Raw genomic sequence first — 21,318 nt, forward strand, 5'->3', positions numbered from 1 at the left:
TGGCCATTGTCAAGATAAATTAACGCTATCAACATGGTCAAACTATGTTATTGTTTCACTGAAAATAAGAAATAATACAACTACTGCTGTCTGTGTACAATACACAAAGTGTATTTATAAAGTGGTCAAATGTAACGAGTTATATCAGGGATCAGTAGGTCCGTCTCCTATTCTCGAGGGTTTCCTATTCTCGCGGTAAATACGTTTTCTGCCGAAATCGCCAATGCGTGACACTTAGCGGTTGTTTACATCACCGACTGGTAACTAGGAAGTGGACCAAGTCGGTGAATAATCAAAATCTTGCAGTGTCACGAATATTGGGGAGTTTATACCAACTTGGACATATCATTACTTTTTCCCGCCCTTTCCGGCAGGATGACTCTTACATACACTCAATAACGTTCATTCCTCGTAATACCGCGAGAATAGGAGAAGCCTCATTTCGTCAATGGCGGATGGCATTGTTTATCACCGGGCTCACGAGTGGTGATTCACCTGATGGATATGGCAGCTGATAGATGTAGATGATAGAGGAGAAGGCCCTTCATTTAAAAACAACAAGCATTCATACGATAAGAATTGATTATGTTATTTTTTCAGCCGATATCCGTAAGTACCGCGAGAATAGGAAACGCCTTCCTACAGTACACATTCTAGTGTTTTGGGACATCCAGGATTCCAACCTTTTTTCACAGACTCGGCAAATAATCGCCAGCACACAAAGTCAAAACCAGGCCCCAATTTCTAGAAACAAACCTAAGTTTTTACTCAAAGTTCAAACTGAGTTTGACAATTTGAAACAGCTGAATTTTTAACTCAACTGCATTTTTAACTCAAAACACACAACTTAAGTAATCTATCCACCAAACTTACATTGTTTACTATGTTCTGGGAAAATTTATTTCTCAAATTTGAGTAAAAACTCTAACTTAAGTCAAAACTTCAAGAAATCAGGGTCAGAGCATGTAACAACACTATGTCAGTTATTGGTACGCCTATTACATCACCACAGAAGCTTGAATTGAAACCTGTAGTGAATGGGCAGCCAGTGTAAAGAATGTAGGAGTGTCAGAGCGTCATCAGATTTACCTGACTAGGTCACAACACGTGCAGCAGCATTCTACATACGCTGAAGTTTCCTTATCCGTGTCTTAGTGGCACCAGCGAGAAGAGAGTTACAGTAATCAATCCTGCTCATAACTAGAGACAGAGTGGTGGCAGATTCGCTGGTGAGATATGGTTGGATATGTCCAATAGTGCGTTATCGAGCAAAGCAGCTCTGAACTAGATGGGAAACGTGATCATCCAGTGACACGTCAGAGTGGATAATCACACCAAGGTCTTTGACCTTGTGAGCAATTTGGATGTTTGCATTATCAAACTTGAAGAATGTAAGACCTTTCTGTGGCCCTAAGACAATGCATTCCATCTTGTCACTATTCAGTTTGTTGTAATACATCCACGCCTTGATGTCTTCACAACAAGTGCTCAATTCACTCAAAGCCCTGTGTGCCTGAAGTGGCTGTGACTCCATGAATCTGTAGACTCGAGAGTCATCAGCATAGTGATGTCTGTCCGTTTCATGTCTTTCCACGATGCATACAAGCTCCTTCATATACAAGGTGAAAAAAAAAGGGTCCTAAGACGGATCCTTGAGGAACCCCACACGTAAGATATGATGGGTCAGATGACAACTTGCCTACAGTCACTCACTGTCCCATTGCATACAGCCATTCACTGCCCCATTACATAGTCACTCACTGTCCCATAACATACAGTCACTCACTGCCCCATTACATACAGTCACTCACTGTCCCATTACATACAGCCACTCACTGTCCCATCACATACAGCCACTCACTGTCCCATCACATGCAGCCACTTACTGTCCCATCACATACAGCCACTCACTGTCCCATTACTTACAGACAGCCACTCACTGTCCAAATATATACAGTCACTCACTGTCCCATTACATACAGCCACTCACTGCCCCATCACATACAGTCACTCACTGTCCCATTACATACAGCCACTCACTGTCCCATTACATACAGCCACTCACTGTCCCATTACATACAGCCACTCACTGTTCCATTACATACAGTCACTCACTGTCCCATTACATACAGCCACTCACTGTCCCATCACATACAGCCACTCACTGTCCCATTACATACAGCCACTCACTGTCCCATTACATACAGCCACTCACTGTCCCATCACATACAGCCACTCACTGTCCCATCACATACAGCCACTCACTGTCCCATCACATACAGCCACTCACTGTCACATTACATACAGCCACTCACTGTCCCATTACATACAGTCACTCACTGTCCCATTACATACAGTCACTCACTCTCCCATTACTTACAGCCACTCACTGTCCCATTACATACAGCCACTCACTGTCCCATCACATACAGCCACTCACTGTCCCATCACATACAGCCACTCACTGTCCCATTACATACAGTCACTCACTGTCCCATTACATACAGCCACTCACTGTCCCATTACATACAGCCACTCACTGTCCCATTACATACAGCCACTCACTGTCCCATTACATACAGTCACTCACAGTCCCATTACATACAGTCACTCACTGTCCCATAACATACAGTCACTCACTGTCCCATTACATACAGTCACTCACTGTCCCATTACATACAGTCACTCACTGCCCGATTACTTACAGCCACTCAATGTCCCATTACATACAGCCACTCACTGTCCCATCACATACAGCCACTAACTGTCCCATTATATACAGTCACTCACTGTCCCATTACATACAGCCACTCACTGTCCCATGACATACAGCCACTCACTGTCCCATTACTTACAGTCACTCAATGTCCCATTACATACAGCCACTCACTGTCCCATTACATACAGTCACTCAATGTCCCATGACATACAGCCACTCACTGTCCCATTACATACAGTCACTCACTGTCCCATTACATACAGCCACTCACTGTCCCATTACTTACAGTCACTCACTGTCCCATTACATACAGCCACTCACTGTCCCATCACATACAGCCACTCACTGTCCCATTACATACAGTCACTCACTGTCCCATTACATACAGCCACTCACTGTCCCATTACATACAGCCACTCACTGTCCCATTACATACAGCCACTCACATTACATACAGCCACTCACTGTCCCATTACATACAGTCACTCACTGTCCCATTACATACAGCCACTCACTGTCCCATTACATACAGCCACTCACTGTCCCATTACATACAGCCACTCACTGTCCCATTACATACAGTCACTCACTGTCCCATTACATACAGTCACTCACTGTCCCATTACATACAGCCACTCACTGTCCCATTACATACAGCCACTCACTACAGCCTCACTGTCCCATTACATACAGTCACTCACTGTCCCATTACATACAGCCACTCACTGTCCCATTACATACAGTCACTCACTGTCCCATTACATACAGCCACTCACTGTCCCATTACATACAGTCACTCATTACATACAGCCACTCACTGTCCCATTACATACAGCCACTCACTGTCCCATTACATACAGCCACTCACTGTCACATCACATACAGTCACTCACTGTCCCATTACATACAGTCACTCACAGTCCATCATATACAATCACTCACTGCCCCATTACATACAGTCACTCACTGTCCCATATTATACAGCAACTGTCTGTCCCATAACATACAGCCACTCACTGTCCCATTACATACAGCCACTCACTGTCCCATTACATACAGTCACTCACTGTCCCATTACATACAGTCACTCACTGTCCCATATTACATACAGTCACTCACTGTCCCATTACATACAGCCACTCACTGTCCCATTACATACAGTCACTCACTGTCCCATTACATACAGCCACTCACTGTCCCATTACATACAGCCACTCACTGTCCCATCACATACAGCCACTCACTGTCCCATTACATACAGCCACTCACTGTCCCATCACATACAGTCACTCACTGTCCCATTACATACAGTCACTCACTGTCCCATCACATACAGTCACTCACTGTCCCATTACATACAGCCACTCACTGTCCCATCACATACAGCCACTCACTGTCCCATCACATACAGTCACTCACTGTCCCATTACATACAGTCACTCACTGTCCCATTACATACAGCCACTCACTGTCCCATTACATACAGCCACTCACTGTCCCATTACATATACAGTCACTCACTGTCCCATTACATACAGCCACTCACTGTCCCATTACATACAGCCACTCACTGTCCCATTACATACAGTCACTCACTGTCCCATTACATACAGCCACTCACTGTCCCATTACATACAGCCACTCACTGTCCCATCACATACAGTCACTCACTGTCCCATTACATACAGTCACTCACTGTCCCATTACATACAGTCACTCACTGTCCCATTACATACAGCCACTCACTGTCCCATTACATACAGCCACTCACTGTCCCATTACATACAGTCACTCACTGTCCCATTACATACAGCCACTCACTGTCCCATTACATACAGCCACTCACTGTCCCATTACATACAGTCACTCACTGTCCCATTACATACAGTCACTCACTGTCCCATTACATACAGTCACTCACTGTCCCATTACATACAGCCACTCACTGTCCCATCACATACAGTCACTCACTGTCCCATTACATACAGTCACTCACTGTCCCATTACATACAGCCACTCACTGTCCCATCACATACAGTCACTCACTGTCCCATTACATACAGTCACTCACTGTCACATCACATACAGCCACTCACTGTCCCATCACATACAGCCACTCACTGTCCCATTACATACAGCCACTCACTGTCCCATTACATACAGTCACTCACTGTCCCATTACATACAGTCACTCACTGTCCCATTACATACAGTCACTCACTGTCCCATTACATACAGCCACTCACTGTCACATCACATACAGTCACTCACTGTCCCATTACATACAGCCACTCACTGTCCCATTACATACAGTCACTCACTGTCCCATTACATACAGCCACTCACTGTCCCATCACATACAGCCACTCACTGTCCCATTACATACAGCCACTCACTGTCCCATTACATACAGCCACTCACTGTCCCATTACATACAGCCACTCACTGTCCACATTACATACAGTCCTATTACATCACTCACTGTGTCCCATCACATACAGTCACTCACTGTCCCATTACATACAGTCACTCACTGTCCCATCACATACAGTCACTCACTGTCCCATTACATACAGTCACTCACTGTCCATCATTATATACAGTCACTCACTGTCCCATTACATACAGCCACTCACTGTCCCATATTATACAGCCACTCACTGTCCCATTACATATACAGTCACTCACTGTCCCATCACATACAGCCACTCACTGTCCCATTACATACAGTCACTCACTGTCCCATTACATACAGTCACTCACTGTCCCATTACATACAGTCACTCATTATACTGTCCCATTACATACAGTCACTCACTGTCCCATTACATACAGTCACTCACTGTCCCATCACATACAGTCACTCACTGTCCCATTACATACAGTCACTCACTGTCCCATTACATACAGTCACTCACTGTCCCATTACATACAGCCACTCACTGTCCCATTACATACAGTCACTCACTGCCCCATTACATACAGTCACTCACAGTCCCATCACATACAGTCACTCACTGTCCCATTACATACAGTCACTCACTGTCCCATTACATACAGTCACTCACTGTCCCATTACATACAGTCACTCACTGTCCCATTACATACAGTCACTCACTGTCCCATATTATACAGCAACTGTCTGTCCCATATTATACAGCCACTCAGTGTCCCATTACATACAGTCACTCACTGTCCCATTACATACAGTCACTCACTGTCCCATTACATACAGTCACTCACTGTCCCATTATATACAGTCACTCACTGTCCCATTACATACAGCCACTCACTGTCCCATTACATACAGTCACTCACTGTCCCATTACATACAGTCACTCACTGTCCCATTACATACAGCCACTCACTGTCCCATTACATACAGTCACTCACTGTCCCATCACATACAGTCACTCACTGTCCCATTACATACAGTCACTCACTGTCCCATTACATACAGTCACTCACTGTCCCATTACATACAGTCACTCACTGTCACATCACATACAGCCACTCACTGTCCCATCACATACAGCCACTCACTGTCCCATCACATACAGTCACTGACTGTCCCATTACATACAGTCACTCACTGTCCCATTACATACAGTCACTCACTGTCCCATTACATACAGTCACTCACTGTCCCATTACATACAGTCACTCACTGTCCCATTACATACAGTCACTCACTGTCCCATTACATACAGCCACTCACTGTCCCATACATACAGTCACTCACTGTCCCATTTACATACATACAGTCACTACTGTCCTATTATATACATACTACTGTCCCCATATTATACAGCCACTCACTGTCCCATTACATACAGTCACTCACTGTCCCATTCACATACAGTCACTCACTGTCCCATTACATACAGTCACTCACTGTCCCATTACATACAGCCACTCACTGTCCCATTACATACAGCCACTCACTGTCCCATTACATACAGTCACTCACTGTCCCATTACATACAGTCACTCACTGTCCCATTACATACAGTCACTCACTGTCCCATTACATACAGTCACTCACTGTCCCATACATACAGCCACTCACTGTCCCATCACATACAGTCACTCACTGTCCCATTACATACAGTCACTCACTGTCCCATTACATACAGTCACTCACTGTCCCATTACATACAGTCACTCACTGTCCCATTACATACAGTCACTCACTGTCCCATTACATACAGCCACTCACTGTCCCATTACATACAGTCACTCACTGTCCCATTACATACAGCCACTCACTGTCCCATTACATACAGCCACTCACTGTCCCATTACATACAGTCACTCACTGTCCCATTACATACAGTCACTCACTGTCCCATTACATACAGTCACTCACTGTCCCTATTACATACAGTCACTCACTGCTCCCATTACATACAGTCACTCACTGTCCCATCACATACAGTCACTCACTGTCCCATTACATACAGTCACTCACTGTCCCATTACATACAGTCACTCACTGTCCTATCACATACAGTCACTCTCATCCCATACATACAGCCACTCACTGTCCCATTACATACAGCCACTCACTGTCCCATTACATACAGCCACTCACTGTCCCATTACATACAGTCACTCACTGTCCCATTACATACAGTCACTCACTGTCCCATTACATACAGCCACTCACTGTCCCATTACATACAGCCACTCACTGTCCCATTACATACAGTCACTCACTGTCCCATTACATACAGTCACTCACTGTCCCATTACATACAGTCACTCACTGTCCCATTATATACAGTCACTCACTGTCCCATTACATACAGTCACTCACTGTCCCATTACATACAGCCACTCACTGTCCTATTATATACAGTCACTCACTGTCCCATTACATACAGTCACTCACTGTCCCATTACATACAGTCACTCACTGTCCCATATTACATACAGTCACTCACTGTCCTATATTATACAGCAACTCACTGTCCCATTACATACAGTCACTCACTGTCCCATTACATACAGTCACTCACTGTCCCATTACATACAGCCACTCACTGTCCCATCACATACAGTCACTCACTGTCCCATCACATACAGCCACTCACTGTCCCATTACATACAGCCACTCACTGTCCCATTACATACAGTCACTCACTGTCCCATTACATACAGTCACTCACTGTCCCATTACATACAGCCACTCACTGTCACATCACATACAGCCACTCACTGTCCCATTACATACAGTCACTCACTGTCCCATTACATACAGTCACTCACTGTCCCATTACATACAGTCACTCACTGTCCCATTACATACAGTCACTCACTGTCCCATCACATACAGCCACTCACTGTCCCATTACATACAGTCACTCACTGTCCCATTACATACAGCCACTCACTGTCCCATCACACACTCACTGTCCCATCACATACAGTCACTCACTGTCCCATTACATACAGTCACTCACTGTCCCATCATATACAGTCACTCACTGTCCCCCATTACATACAGTCACTCACTGTCCCATTACATACAGTCACTCACTGTCCCATATTATACAGTCACTCACTGTCCATTACATATACAGTCACTCACTGTCCCATTACATACAGTCACTCACTGCCCCATTACATACAGTCACTCACTGTCCCCATTACATACAGTCACTACCACTGTCCCATTACATATACAGTCACTCACTGTCCCATTATATACAGTCACTCACTGTCCCATCACATACAGCCACTCACTGTCCCATCACATACAGTCACTCACTGTCCCATTACATACAGTCACTCACTGTCCCATTACATACAGTCACTCACTGTCCCATTACATACAGTCACTCACTGTCCCATTACATACAGTCACTCACTGTCCCATCACATACAGCCACTCACTGTCCCATCACATACAGTCACTCACTGTCCCATTACATACAGTCACTCACTGTCCCATTACATACAGTCACTCACTGTCCCATTACATACAGTCACTCACTGTCCCATTACATACAGTCACTCACTGTCCCATTACATACAGCCACTCACTGTCCCATTACATTACAGTCACTCACTGTCCCATTACATACAGTCACTCACTGTCCCATTACATACAGTCACTCACTGTCCCATTACATACAGTCACTCACTGTCCCATTACATACAGTCACTCACTGTCCCATCACATACAGTCACTCACTGTCCCATTACATACAGTCACTCACTGTCCCATTACATACAGTCACTCACTGTCCCATTACATACAGTCACTCACTGTCCCATTACATACAGCCACTCACTGTCCCATTACATACAGTCACTCACTGTCCCATTACATACAGTCACTCACTGTCCCATTACATACAGCCACTCACTGTCATCATTACATACAGTCACTCACTGTCCCATTACATACAGTCACTCACTGTCCCCATTACATACAGTCACTCACTGTCCCATTACATACAGTCACTCACTGTCCCATTACATACAGTCACTCACTGTCCCATCACATACAGTCACTCACTGTCCCATTACATACACTCACTGTCCCATCACATACAGTCACTCACTGTCCCATTACATACAGCCACTCACTGTCCCATTACACATACAGCCACTCACTGTCCCATTACATACAGTCACTCACTGTCCCATTACATACAGCCACTCACTGTCCCATTACATACAGCCACTCACTGTCCCATTACATACAGCCACTCACTGTCCCATTACATACAGTCACTCACTCACATACAGTCACTCACTGTCCCATCACATACACAGTCACTCACTGTCCCATTACATACAGTCACTCACTGTCCCATCACATACAGCCACTCACTGTCCCATTACATACAGCCACTCACTGTCCCATTACATACAGCCACTCACTGTCCCATTACATACAGCCACTCACTGTCCCATTACATACAGCCACTCACTGTCCCATTACATACAGCCACTCACTGTCCCATTACATACAGCCACTCACTGTCCCATTACATACAGTCACTCACTGTCACATCACTCTCCCATACAGTCACTCACTGTCCCATTACATACAGTCACTCACTGTCCCATTACATACAGCCACTCACTGTCCCATTACATACAGTCACTCACTGTCCCATTACATACAGTCACTCACTGTCCCATTACATACAGTCACTCACTGTCCCATTACATACAGTCACTCACTGTCCCATTACATACAGTCACTCACTACAGTCCTCACTGTCCCATTACATACAGTCACTCACTGTCCCATTACATACAGCCACTCACTGTCCCATTACATACAGCCACTCACTGTCCCATTACATACAGTCACTCACTGTCCCATTACATACAGTCACTCACTGTCCCATTACATACAGTCACTCACTGTCCCATTACATACAGTCACTCACTGTCCCATTACATACAGTCACTCACTGTCCCATTACATAGTCACTCACTGCCCCATTACATACAGCCACTCACTGTCCCATTACATACAGTCACTCACTGTCCCATCACATACAGCCACTCACTGTCCCATACACATACAGTCACTCACTGTCCCATTACATACAGTCACTCACTGTCCCATTACATACAGCCACTCACTGTCCCATTATTACATACAGTCACTCACTGTCCCATTACATACAGTCACTCACTGTCCCATTACATACAGTCACTCACTGTCCCATTACATACAGTCACTCACTGTCCCATTACATACAGTCACTCTCACCACTGTCCCATTACATACAGTCACTCACTGTCCCATTACATACAGTCACTCACTGTCCCATTACATACAGTCACTCACTGTCCCATTACATATACAGTCACCATTACATACAGTCACTCACTCACTGCCCTATCACATACAGCCACTCACTGTCCCATTACATACTGTCCCATTACATACAGTCACTCACTGTCCCATTACATACAGTCACTCACTGTCCCATTACATACAGTCACTCACTGTCCCATTACATACAGTCACTCACTGTCCCATTACATACAGTCACTCACTGTCCCATTACATACAGTCACTCACTGTCCCATTACATACAGTCACTCACTGTCCCATTACATACAGTCACTCACTGTCCCATCACATACAGTCACTCACTGTCCCATCACATACAGTCACTCACTGTCCCATTATATACACATACTGTCAGTCACTCACTGTCCTATTACATACAGTCACTCACTGTCCCATTACATACAGTCACTCACTGTCCCATTACATACAGTCACTCACTGTCCCATTACATACAGTCACTCACTGTCCCATTACATACAGCCACTCACTGTCCCATTACATACAGTCACTCACTGTCCCATTACATACAGTCACTCACTGTCCCATTACATACAGTCACTCACTGTCCCATTACATACAGTCACTCACTGTCCCATTACATACAGCCACTCACTGTCCCATTACATACAGTCACTCACTGTCCCATTACATACAGCCACTCACTGTCCCATCACATACAGCCACTCACTGTCCCATTACATACAGTCACTCACTGTCCCATATTATACAGTCACTCACTGTCCCATTACATACAGTCACTCACTGTCCCATTACATACAGTCACTCACTGTCCCATTACATACATACAGTCACTCACTGTCCCATTACATACAGTCACTCACTGTCCCATTACATACAGTCACTCACTGTCCCATTACATACAGTCACTCACTGTCCCATTACATACAGTCACTCACTGTCCCATTACATACAGTCACTCACTGTCCCATTACATACAGTCACTCACTGTCCCATTACATACAGTCACTCACTGTCCCATTACATACAGTCACTCACTGTCCCATTACATACAGCCACTCACTGTCCCTATTACATACAGCCACTCACTGTCCCATACATACAGCCACTCACTGTCCCATTACATACAGTCACTCACTGTCCCATTACATACAGTCACTCACTGTCCCATTACATACAGTCACTCACTGTCCCATTACATACAGTCACTCACTGTCCCATTACATACAGTCACTCACTGTCCCATTACATACAGTCACTCACTGTCCCATTACATACAGTCACTCACTGTCCCATTACATACAGTCACTCACTGTCCCATTACATACAGTCACTCACTGTCCCATTACATACAGTCACTCACTGTCCCATTACATACAGTCACTCACTGTCCCATTACATACAGTCACTCACTGTCCCATTACATACAGTCACTCACTGTCCCATATTATACAGCACACTGTCCCATATTATACAGCCACTCACTGTCCCATTACATACAGCCACTCACTGTCCCATTACATACAGTCACTCACTGTCCCATTACATACAGTCACTCACTGTCCCATTACATACAGTCACTCACTGCCCCATTACATACAGTCACTCACTGTCCCATTACATACAGTCACTCACTGTCCCATTACATACAGTCACTCACTGTCCCATTACATACAGTCACTCACTGTCCCATTATATAGTCACTACAGTCTATTACACTCACTGTCCCATCACATACAGTCACTCACTGTCTGTCCCATTACATACAGTCACTCACTGCACCCTGTCCCATTACATACAGTCACTCACTGTCCCATTATACATACAGTCACTCACTGTCCTATTACATACAGTCACTCACTGTCCCATTACATACAGTCACTCACTGTCCCATTACATACAGTCACTCACTGTCCCATTACATACAGTCACTCACTGTCCCATTACATACAGTCACTCACTGCCCCATTACATACAGTCACTCACTGTCCCATTACATACAGTCACTCACTGTCCCATTACATACAGCCACTCACTGTCCCATTATATACAGTCACTCACTGTCCCATTACATACAGTCACTCACTGTCCCATTACATACAGTCACTAACATACAGTCCCATCACATACAGTCACTCACTGTCCCATTACATACAGTCACTCACTGTCCCATTACATACAGTCACTCACTGTCCCATTACATACATACAGTCACTCACTGTCCTATCACATACAGTCACTCACTGTCCCATTACATACAGTCACTCACTGTCCCATTACATACAGTCACTCACTGTCCCATTACATACAGTCACTCACTGTCCCATTACATACAGTCACTCACTGTCCCATTACATACAGTCACTCACTGTCCCATTACATACAGTCACTCACTGTCCCATTACATACAGTCACTCACTGTCCCATTACATACAGTCACTCACTGTCCCATTACATACAGTCACTCACTGTCCCATTACATACAGTCACTCACTGTCCCATTACATACAGTCACTCACTGTCCCATTACATACAGTCACTCACTGTCCCATTACATACAGTCACTCACTGTCCCATTACATACAGTCACTCACTGTCCCATTACATACAGTCACTCACTGTCCCATTACATACAGCCACTCACTGTCCCATATTATACAGCCACTCACTGTCCCATATTATACAGCACTCAGTGTCCCATTACATACAGCCACTCACTGTCCCATTACATACAGTCACTCACTGTCCCATTACATACAGTCACTCACTGTCCCATTACATACAGTCACTCACTGCCCCATTACATACAGTCACTCACTGTCCCATTACATACAGTCACTCACTGTCCCATTACATACAGTCACTCACTGTCCCATTACATACAGTCACTCACTGTCCCATTACATACAGTCACTCACTGTCCCATTACATACAGTCACTCACTGTCCCATTACATACAGTCACTCACTGTCCCATTACATACAGTCACTCACTGTCCCATTACATACAGTCACTCACTGTCCCATTACATACAGTCACTCACTGTCCCATTACATACAGTCACTCACTGTCCCATTACATACAGTCACTCACTGTCCCATCACATACAGTCACTCACTGTCCCATCACATACAGCCACTCACTGTCCCATTACATACAGCCACTCACTGTCCCATTACATACAGCCACTCACTGTCCCATTACATACAGCCACTCACTGTCCCATTACATACAGCCACTCACTGTCCCATTACATACAGCCACTCACTGTCCCATTACATACACATACAGTCATTACATCACTGTCCCATTACATACAGTCACTCACTGTCCCATTACATACAGTCACTCACTGTCCCATTACATACAGCCACACTCACTGTCCCATTACATACAGCCACTCACTGTCCCATTACATACAGCCACTCACTGTCCCATTACATACAGTCACTCACTGTCCCATTACATACAGTCACTCACTGTCCCATTACATACAGTCACTCACTGTCCCATTACATACAGTCACTCACTGTCCCATTACATACAGTCACTCACTGTCCCATTACATACAGTCACTCACAGTCCATCATATACAGTCACTCACTGTCCCATTACATACAGTCACTCACTGTCCCATCACATACAGTCACTCACTACATACAGTCCCATCATTACATACAGTCACTCACTGTCCCATTACATACAGTCACTCACTGTCCCATTACATACAGTCACTCACTGCCCCATACATACAGTACATACAGTCACTCACTGTCCCATTACATACAGTCACTCACTGTCCCATTACATACAGTCACTCACTGTCCCATTACATACAGCCACTCACTGTCCCATTACATACAGTCACTCACTGTCCCATTACATACAGCCACTCACTGTCCCATTACATACAGTCACTCACTGTCCCATTACATACAGCCACTCACTGTCCCATTACATACAGTCACTCACTGCCCCATTACATACAGTCAGCCACTCACTGTCCCATTACATACAGTCACTCACTGTCCCATTACATACAGTCACTCACTGTCCCATTACATACAGTCACTCAGTGTCCCATTACATACAGTCACTCACTGTCCCATTACATACAGTCACTCACTGTCCCATTACATACAGTCACTCACTGTCCCATTACATACAGCCACTCACTGTCCCATATTATACAGCAACTGTCTGTCCCATATTATACAGCCACTCAGTGTCCCATTACATACAGTCACTCACTGTCCCATTACATACAGTCACTCACTGTCCCATTACATACAGTCACTCACTGTCCCATTACATACAGTCACTCACTGCCCCATTACATACAGTCACTCACAGTCCATCATATACAGTCACTCACTGCCCCATTACATACAGTCACACTCACCATTACATACAGTCACTCACTGTCCCATTACATACAGTCACTCACTGCCCCATTACATACAGTCACTCACTGTCCCATTACATACAGTCACTCACTGTCCCATTACATACAGTCACTCACTGTCCCATTATATACAGTCACTCACTGTCCCATTACATACAGTCACTCACTGTCCCATCACATACAGTCACTCACTGTCCCATTACATACAGTCACTCACTGTCCCATTACATACAGTCACTCACTGTCCCATTACATACAGTCACTCACTGTCCCATTACATACAGCCACTCACTGTCCCATTACATACAGTCACTCACTGTCCCATTACATACAGTCACTCACTGTCCCATTACATACAGTCACTCACTGTCCCATTACATACAGTCACTCACTGTCCCATTACATACAGTCACTCACTGTCCCATTACATACAGTCACTCACTGTCCCATTACATACAGTCACTCACTGCCCCATTACATACAGTCACTCACTGTCCCATTACATACAGTCACTCACTGTCCCATTACATACAGCCACTCACTGTCCCATATTATACAGCAACTGTCTGTCCCATATTATACAGCCACTCAGTGTCCCATTACATACAGTCACTCACTGTCCCATTACATACAGTCACTCACTGTCCCATTACATACAGTCACTCACTGTCCCATTACATACAGCCACTCACTGTCCCATATTATACAGCAACTGTCTGTCCCATATTATACAGCCACTCACTGTCCCATTACATACAGCCACTCACTGTCCCATTACATACAGTCACTCACTGTCCCATTACATACAGTCACTCACTGTCCCATTACATACAGTCACTCACTGCCCCATTCCAGTCACTTATACCCATTACATACAGTCACTCACTCCCATTACATACAGCCACTCACTGTCCCATTACATACAGCCACTCACTGTCCCATTACATACAGTCACTCACTGTCCCATTACATACAGTCACTCACTGTCCCATTACATACAGTCACTCACTGTCCCATTACATACAGCCACTCACTGTCCCATTACATACAGTCACTCACTGCCCCATTACATACAGCCACTCACTGTCCCATTACATACAGCCACTCACTGCCCCATAACATACAGCCTCTCACTGTCCCATTACATACAGCCACTCAGTGTCCCATTACATACAGTCACTCACTGTCCCATTACATACAGTCACTCACTGTCCCATTACATACAGTCACTCACTGTCCCATTACATACAGCCACTCACTGTCCCATTACATACAGTCACTCACTGCCCCATTACATACAGCCGCTCACTGTCCCATTACATACAGCCACTCACTGCCCCATAACATACAGCCTCTCACTGTCCCATTACATACAGCCACTCACTGTCCCATTACATACAGTCACTCACTGTCCCATTACATACAGTCACTTGTGAAAGGGTCTTCAGTACACAAAATGTGATTGTCACTTGAGAGAGAAGTCGCCTCTCTCCTGTTGTTCATGGTCAGGCTGCAGGGAAAGGGTCTCTCACAGCATGATTTCTCAAACAGTCTAAGGAAATTGACCCTGAGAAAGAGACTACACAGATTGTAAATTTAAGAAGACGCAATGAGAAATTGAATGTTGAGGCGAAGATGTTAATCTTCATTCTTACTGTTTTGTGTTATAGTTCTTATTCATCTGATAGCACATGTAACTTCATAAATGCATGATGAAAAAAAACAGTACTTGTTTTATGTTTTTAGCTGAGCTGCAGAGACAGAACTATATAAGAATATAGTAAATGTAATAAAGGCTGGTTGTTTTTCACTATCACTTCAAAAATTATTTAAGTAAAGCTATTTAAGTTAGTTTCAAGGCCCATTGTCTTGGAGCAATGGCCCTTTGAAAACTGAAAAGGACCCCTCAGGTTCATTGATATCAGATAGTTTCTGAAAGAACAAATGACACATCTAAGAATTGTTCCCAAGAATCAGTTATGTATTCTGACAAAATGGAGAGGCTCCTGAAGTGGGATGTGTAAACCCCGTAGATGTCTAACGGTAACTTTACCATTAGAGTTATCACCCCTTAGAGTGACTTTTTGGTCCCCCCCACCCCTTAAACAACAATCAAACTTTGAGTGTCATTTGTCACATGTTACACTGACTGTTCTCCCAAGGGGCAATTGTCTCAACAGGAGAAGTGGCCTTCCTAATCACTGGTGTAATACTAGGAAAGAGAAAAGAAAAATATTTTACTATAGTGTCACACACTTCATAAAAGTGTCTGGCCAACATTGACCTCTGAGACACTAAATGCATATGGGACATGTTGTATCGAAAGTAATATATTAAAAGGCTAATACTGTAAAAGGTGCTGATTCATCATGTGTGTGTACAGCCACAGGTGTGTGTGTACAGCCACAGGTGTGTGTGTACAGCCACAGGTGTGTCTGCATTATTTCACTCATATTGTTCATACTCTATACAATTGACTGTAGATGTGACACAGCCTTTACTGTTAAATTTGATGATGATGCCGCAGTGGCTGGACTACTTATTAGAGAATCTGAAGTGTGTTAGTAGTTATAGGAATGAAGTCAATAACTTCATCAAATGGTGTAGTTCAATTTTTCTACTTTGGAATGAGAACAAAACAATCGAAATGATCATCGATGTTAGAAGAGATAAGCCATCTTACTCACCAGTAAGCATATGTGGTGAGGATATTGAAGTAGTTGAGGAATATAAATACAATATGTATATCGGTACAATTTTAGGACTCTAAGTTATCATGGAACTCTAACACTAATATCTAAACAGTGCCAGCAGCGATTAAGACAAGACATTTTGTTCTTTCACTAAAAGTGCTTGCCGAAACGCACCCAGTGCATACTGGTCATATCGCCTGAATAGACTCGGAGATGGGTATGAGTGCACATGAAAGATGATGTAGTATGGGGTATATAAGAGAGTGGTAAACACCGGAAGATTCGCTCCCCATCCGCTCTTAGGGATTAGACTGGTAGGATTGATTCGTTTTGCTATTGTGGCATTAGATAAGTAGCTTTTGAGCATTACATTGTTGTACATGTATTAGAATATTGTAGTGTTTAGACGTTAGACAATCAGTAAGAGAATCATGTTTAGTTGATTGTAAATCATCCAGTTTTCTCACTGGTAATAGTTGTCACGTTAAGTTCCTTGTTTAGGCTTCAAAATTTAGTTCAGGTTTTCAGTTACATATATTAGACAGCTCTGCACGTGTTTATTTCCTCTGCACAACAGAAATTACATTTCTTATGGAAATTAAAACACTTCCAGTTAGATCAAACTATTATGATGCTCTTTTATAGAAGTTTTATTCAGTGTGTTCTGCTTTCAACTTTCTCTGCTGGTATGGGAACCTGTCTGTTCAAAACGAAAACAAAAATTTGGAAATTCTCAATACTTCCTGTAAAATAACTGGATTACCCGTGGAAAGTATCGGCAATTTTTATGAGAAGCAAATTATTAAAAAGAAAAACAAAATTTCAAGCGACTCTACTCATGTTGTGTTTTCGGAACATTCTATTTTCCCTTCAGGCCGTAGACTGTGTGTGCCGACATTAAGAACAACCAAGGCTCGCCTTTCCTTTGTACATATTGTTATATCCTGTTCAATAATGGGTTTTGCCTGTGTGCAACTACGCGCCAGTTTATGTATGATGTCATGTATGTGACATCACTTGCAGTTTTCACTTCTGGATTAAACACTGAAGTAAAGAAGTCTGTTTGTTATCAATGTGGAATCTTTTAATGGATTCATGTTATGGAATCGAACCAGTAGATGAACCAGATACATAACACATATACCTTCAAGTATATTAGAAATGAACAAAAAAAAAGGGATTGTGTCTAAAATAAATTGTGCGGAAATATGTTACTAGGCTAATGTATCACATATGCATGTATGTGTGTATCTATGTATCATTATGTGACCTTCTACACTAGATATGCTGATTTTATTATTTCAAATGTATTTATATTATTTTTCATGAATGGAGAGCTGAAACTGTGCAATATAAATTTCCTTTTGGACAACAATGAGACATAAAGAAAAATGAGGACTATTCTTATGGATATACAACTTCTTTATTCTGTATAGGCGGCGTTTCGACCACTTGCATGACGACATTAGAATCTATGTCAAAACGTCACCTATACAGAATAAAGAAGTTGTATATCCATAAAATGGTCCTCATTCTTCATCTACCCAAATTCTAGAATGCCAATCAAAGAAGTAATAATGACATATCTTATCTTACTGAACAATCTCTTAACCAACTGGTGGATTTAATAAACTCTTTTTTCCGGCACAGACACTTGATTCATATAATGAACTATGATTAAAATGAGCTAAAATTAGCGGTCACTTTGAGTTTGTTATAAATTTAGTTAAATGTATATTGTCAACTTTTCAATCATAAACCCTTGCAACTATTCTTTAACAATCTCAAGAAGACACAAGGGGTAACTGGCCACCAGTCTGAATAGGATTTATGAAGGTGGGGGTGTTCTCAGACGCGATGTTGGGGCATGTTTTGACTGTCATGGCTCTCGGCTCACTGGGAGACTCTTAAGAATATGTAATCCTGTTGACGAACAGATTCTATAGACTATATGTACCCCTCTATATCATCTTACGTTGATCATGTGGGTTGTAGTCATAATATCAATCAATGGTGACACTGATCACCATATTTACATGGGATATAAACATAATAGGTGGGAATCAATATTTAGATATCACATTCTTCAGATTTGAAATGGCTTATATTATCTAATCATCCACATGATATATTCACCTTTGCATTCTGTCTGTCCCATTTCCCTCCAGTGACCGAAACCCATCTCTTTTCCTTTCCACCATCTGTTGATACTTCATGAAAAAAGACTCGTGTGCCATACAACCTTTCTACTTTGCTTTTCAGAGAGTCGATCAGACCAACTTTATCACGACAAACGATGAATTCATCAGAACTTTCCGTTGCGGACATCGTTTGTCTACTAATCATTCCATTTCATTAAGAAAGCTATTATTTCAAAATCTGTGGACAGTGATATGTTACGTTAATCTGTTATTTCGAAATGTTACATTTTGCAACGAAAAACGTATCAAAATTCAATGTTGATTACGAAGTAACCGAAATCCTGGAATTCCCAACTTCCGTTCCTGATGTCATATCCATGCCTATCGCGCATGTGCAGTCATTCATTTTGAAGCTGGTTCCCGTATCTCTATGCGCGGCCTCACCAAACCAAGTTATGAGACGGAGCCACCCAACTCACAACAGTGAAGGGAAGCGATCGGAAAGGGAATTCCCCTTTTCCTAACTGTGGTGCAGTTTAAAATGTATTTTGTTGTTGTTGTTTTTATAAACGAAAGACGAAAAGCGTTTTTGGAGGGCAGGATAAAGGCTGTATCTAACTCAATATTCCACAAAATAAATGGCCAGAATCTCTCTGAAAAACCTGAGCAGAATCTGCAGCAATGTGAAGCAGAAGACTTCATCATTTATTTTAAAATGTATATTTCTAAACAATTAATTAAGGTTTTAAAGTTTAAACAAGTGTTTGTAGTAAAACTATGTTCAATCCAATTGGCCCAAACGGGCCAGAACTTTTCGAATCGCATTTTTTTCTCACTCTTTATTTATACAAATAAGACCACGATTGGTACATATATATCGACCTCCATATGCCCCGTTCTCAGGGCACCACGGTCTTTTTCACTCATATTTGAAGCCATGGCCTCATTCAATATAGCCAATGGAAATACACTGAATGCAAGGTTATCGACTATTTACTGTAAAGTCAAAAGTGGATAACATTATGATCTTATATCCTTAAGAAATACGGTTTATTACTTCTTGCTGTTTGATAAATTCCCTTTTAAAATTTTGAGTGTTGGAACAGTATTTGTGAATGAAACAATTAGGAAACAGACAGCTATATACATGTATGTACATGTTAAAACAACAACATTATGAGATAACAAGCGAAATGAGTAGTTAATTGGCACTAAATGGTGGATGGACAAATTTAAGCCAGGGGGTAAAAAAACAAATGGAAGCCAGGCCTAATAGTGATTTCCATGAGACTTTTTGTTATTCCATATCATATGATAATATAAATCGTCATATCATATGATAATATAAATCGTCATATCATATGATAATATAAATCGTCATATCATATCATAATATAAAATCGTCATATCATATCATAATATAAATCGTCATATCATAATATAAATCGCCATATCATATCATAATATAAATCGTCATATATCATAATATAAATCGTCATATCATATCATAATATAAATCGTCATATCATATCATAATATAAATCGTCATATCA

The 21,318-nt window shown here is 42.7% G+C and overlaps 1 protein-coding gene across 1 annotated transcript in view; it reads right to left on the reverse strand.

Annotated features, from left to right (window-relative positions):
• LOC124269355 (probable ribonuclease ZC3H12C) overlaps positions 1-20,133 on the reverse strand; it is an 85,206-nt gene extending 65,073 nt beyond the window's left edge. Inside the window, exon 1 of the mRNA XM_046704370.1 lies at positions 19,761-20,133. The gene's annotated coding sequence lies outside the window, so the exon portion shown is untranslated. The remainder of the gene's footprint in view (positions 1-19,760) is intronic.
• Positions 20,134-21,318: the final 1,185 nt, after the last annotated feature.

The sequence above is a fragment of the Haliotis rubra genome, unplaced genomic scaffold (genome assembly GCF_003918875.1).
Source record: "Haliotis rubra isolate DU_JTF1 unplaced genomic scaffold, ASM391887v1 Scf1440, whole genome shotgun sequence".
Taxonomy (NCBI): Eukaryota; Metazoa; Mollusca; class Gastropoda; order Lepetellida; family Haliotidae; genus Haliotis; species Haliotis rubra.